This window comes from Lolium rigidum, chromosome 7, assembly GCF_022539505.1.
Source record: "Lolium rigidum isolate FL_2022 chromosome 7, APGP_CSIRO_Lrig_0.1, whole genome shotgun sequence".
Taxonomy (NCBI): Eukaryota; Viridiplantae; Streptophyta; class Magnoliopsida; order Poales; family Poaceae; genus Lolium; species Lolium rigidum.
In genome coordinates this window covers 230,166,332-230,170,709 of record NC_061514.1, presented here as the reverse complement: position 1 = coordinate 230,170,709, position 4,378 = coordinate 230,166,332, and the positions used below count along the sequence as shown (strand labels likewise).

General features: G+C 37.1%; 1 long non-coding RNA gene across 1 annotated transcript; it reads left to right on the top strand.

Annotated features, from left to right (window-relative positions):
• The first annotated feature begins 718 nt into the window (after nt 1-718).
• LOC124670019 lies at nt 719-2,114 on the top strand. Its single transcript, XR_006992371.1, has 3 exons — nt 719-936; nt 1,459-1,641; nt 2,037-2,114. It is a non-coding gene; the product is annotated as an uncharacterized LOC124670019 (long non-coding RNA).
• Nucleotides 2,115-4,378: the final 2,264 nt, after the last annotated feature.

Sequence of the window (4,378 nt, the reverse complement as noted above, 5' to 3'; positions counted from 1 at the left end):
GATTCGTTAATAACCAATTACTGAAACATTATGAGATATGAAATGGGTTGACAACTGATTGATTATGATGCGGTATTCTAGTCTACTAATCTGTGAAGCTCACTTCTTATAATCCGTGAAGCTCACTTCTCCTTATATGTGAAGCTCACTTCTCTTAATTCGCGAAGTTCACATATACTGCTATTTTCATTTTATATATTCCTGCCACTTCTTATAATCAGTGAAGCTCACTTCTCCTAATCTGTGAAGCTCACTTCTCCTAATCTGTGAAGCTCACTTCTCATAATTCGCGACACATCTACTGCTATTTTCATTTTATATATTTCTGCCAGTTCTTATAATCCATGAAGCTCACTTCTTCTAATCCGTGAAGCTCACTTATCATAATCTGTGAAGCCCACTTCTCTTAATTCGCCAAGTTCACATCTATGCTATTTTCATTTTATATATTTGGAAGTTCACCTCAACTTCTTTCGGAAGCTCACTTGGTTCAAATGCCCGCTGCTGGAGTCCAGCGGAGCCTGCGCTGAGCCTCCTCGCCCCGAGTGCCCTCGTCGCTGCTAAGGAACCGGTCACCCGGGCGTCCGGCCCTCCTCCACCGGCAGCCTCAGCCACACCTACACAGGTAGTACAGGAGGAGAAAAGGTTTTCCCCTGATTCTCTTTTATTCCTGTTTACCCCTGATCTCTTTTATTTTTCTTAATAGTGCCTCCACATCCTTAGCTTTCCAGTCCGCTGCTTTTCATCTGTTGATTTGCATATTTCTATACTTGTACTTCATCTCTTCATTTGCACAAAGGTTTCAACACTTCAAGTTCGTCATTCTCTACTGTATGTAATATGTGCATTGCACTGCTCTGTTGCAGGATATGGCACCAGATACTTTCCTGAAATTTCTGTTCAGAAATGCAAGCGCAAGATTGTGACAAAAAACAGGTAGATTCAATCATATGATCACTGTCTATAATTCTATATGTGAATGAGTTCAGATTTGGCAAAAATTGGTAAATTTGTGTTAATTCTTTTGAATTATTCATTACATATTTGCACCGACATGTAAAAAGAAGGATTAGAAAATGCAAGAAATATGAAGTTTAGTCTTTTGGTGTAAATGAAAAATGATGTGTACAAAATGCATGTTATGAATGTCGATATTTCCTTGCCGTGAAGTACACTTTAATTTCAAAATGTACCCTCTAATATTAACAAGAGTTCTCCGTGTTAAAAGAAACCATTGTTACGTAGTTCATGATGCCCGTACTGGGCATTCATTCTTACTAATATGTATGTGCCGATGCTACGGAGAAGTTCACTTATTTTTTACGGAAAGTTCACTCTTCTCCAGTTAGCTCGGTGTATGGATGTTCGCTCTATTATGATCCGGAGTTCACTTTTTTCTTTTTCTCGATGGAGTTCACTCTTTTCTTTTTCTGAAGTTCAGTTTGGTCTTCTCTTTAGGGCGAAGAAGGGAAAGGGAGTTCACGTACCTGTAAAAAACGAGACGGGAAAATGCCACTGGTACACTTGTTTATTTTAGGCAGTTGGTGCACTTGATCTGGAGTTCACTCGGTGATCTCACTTAAAAGCACTAGCAGTCCGCTGTAGTTCACATCGCTCTAGCACTTGCAGCTCCATCTTCAGGTTTGCGAACTGCTGATTTCTAGTTTTGGGCGATGTATTGTAAAATCGCAGGGATAAAATAGTTGTAACAATGCAGCACACAGTGTAGTGCACGGTACATTGTACCTCAAATTTATATTTTTGTCAGGACGTTCACTTTGTTGACATAGGAAGTTCTATATAAAAAACATTGCGGGGTGTAGCTATACAAACAAATATGCAAAAACTATTTTTCATCATCAGAAGTTCAGTTCTTTTAATCTATGGAATTAACTTCTCCTAATTGGTGACGTTCACTTCTCCTAATTGTTGAAGTTCACATCTCCCGACACTTCAATTTAGATAATCCTGGTAGGTGGATTATTCTTTTATTTCTAATCCAAGTTTCGTTTTGTGCGTTCTCTAAACCCGACCAGCGCGGAGACCTCGTTTTGCAGAGATGCTGCTAGGGGTAAACCACCAGGTTCTGCAGTGTTGTTCTACCGTTGTTACGGAGTCCAGTTCAGTTTTACCTTCACTGAAGTTCTGTTTATCCTCATGCGGGGAATTCACTTCTCATACTTCAGTTTATTCATAAGAATGGCTAGGATTTAAAGTGAGTGCTGAACTGCTAGCCTGTGAATTATGATGCAGTTTTATTAATTCTTAACTTAGCAGTATCTACATCAATTGTAATTTTTGGGAGAGACTAATAGGGAGGATTGAAGTTTATTATTTCAAATGGTGATGCAAAAGTCACCTCTTATATCTGTCAAGCATACTTACATTGTGATAGTTTATAAGTGACACTTCTGATATTTGATCTCATTTTCCTGCTCCCTTGTGCAGTCGTTCTGCAGCTTGATCCCCTGGAAGTTGGTTGTGCACGGACAGGAAGTCCACCAGCACATACACTAGCAGTCCTGTGCGCGCGGCCGGGGATTAAAACTGTAACTTGATGAAGTGCTACTGTGTCACAGAGGTTGTGTAGGATTTTTCCTCCGTGAAGTGCTACTGTGTCTGACAGTTCACTTTTGCCTTCAGCTGTGATTACTTGTAATAATTTGGGGAAATGAATAGCATATACTTGTGTTGATGTGTGATAGAAAAAAAAAGAAGTTCATTGTTATTTACGCTGAAAGTTCAATTTTGTTTTACGGAAGTTAGTGCCATATGTGTTGGCAATTTTAGTTAAAAGTGCACAATAAAAAAGAATCAGAATTGCACCGTGCAAGATGAGAAGTCCTATTAAATTAATCGAATAGTTCAATTCCACTCATCTTTTATTCTTGGCAAAAGTTCACTTTTTTTTATCTTGACAGTTCACTCTTATTGGATGCATAGTATTAGTTAAAAGTTAGTTCTAAGGTGCACTTTGTTTGTATGAGAAGTTCACTTTACATTGAGCAAAGGTAGTTCATTTATTCTTGGCAAAAGAGTTCAATTCATCCACGAGGAACAATAGGTAATATTTTTGTGTCGTGAAGTTTGATTTTGTTTATTTCAACTCGACAAATCATTTGAATTTGCTGAATAAAGTAATTGAAAGATCTCTCACTCAAAAAACATATAACAAAAGTTGGAAGAAGAAATTTGAAGTTCACTTGCAAAAAAACAACGGTTCACTTGTTAGCATGTCCGAAGTTTTGATTTTAAATCTAGAAAGCCATACACCATTTAAATATGAGCAAATATGAGCTTACTCTTTGAGCTTCAACGGTTCATTGTACAAAATCAAAGAAGTTCACCGTAAAAATACCACAGAAATAGACAAGTTAAAAATTCCATACTTTGGTACATTTTAAATTGGTCTTTAGTTATGAAACATTTTAGGAAATGTCCTATATGAAAAGGTTGTGGAATCTGCATAGCTTTCCAACGATATTTTATTTGCATACTTTGGTACATTTTAAATTGGTCTTTAGTTATGAAACATTTCGATAAACGGTTTGAAAACTTTGACAAAAACAATATACAATATGGAACTTTTACACTGCGATCGGAGGTTCACTAACATGTTCGGAGAAGTTCACACCTATTTACAAGGCAGTTCATGTAGTCTATTTTTCCTGGACGGAAATCATACACATAGAAACCATTCACACGTGCTCCGATTGCCCAAATCGGCATCCACCCCGTGCAATCGATAGTGATATGACTCTGCTAATACTCAAATGTACCGCCATGCCACACATAATCAATCTAGGCAAGCCAATTTCAAAATGTTCATATGTCGACGTCATAACTCATTTTCCATATTTCTGAAATTAATCTTAAACCGTTTAGAATTTGGAAAACTATTCAACATAAAAAACTTGCGCCTAACCAATATCTTTCAAGAGCCATATCATTTGTACCATTTTGAGAAGTGGTTCGGACAAAATCCCAAAAGACAAGTACAAAAAATTAAGAAGTTCGGATAACAGATTAACGTAGTTTCAAATCTGCTCTTAAACCATACGTAATTTGGAAAACCATTGAACATAAAAAAGTTGCGCAATTTGCATACCTTTCTAACGGTATATCATATGCATCAATCGGACAAACGATTTAAAAATTAGACGGAAAAAACTGCACGAAAATGCAGAAATCCGCGAAAAAATAGTTTTGTATATTTGAAATTACTTTTATACCGTTACGAATTTGGGAACAGTTTCTGAACAAAAAGGTTGCGAAATTTCTGTAGCTTTCCAACGGTATATCATATGCATCATTCCGATAAACACTTCGAAAATCAGCCTCAAAACATTGTCCGCCAAAACATGGAATTATAGTGTTC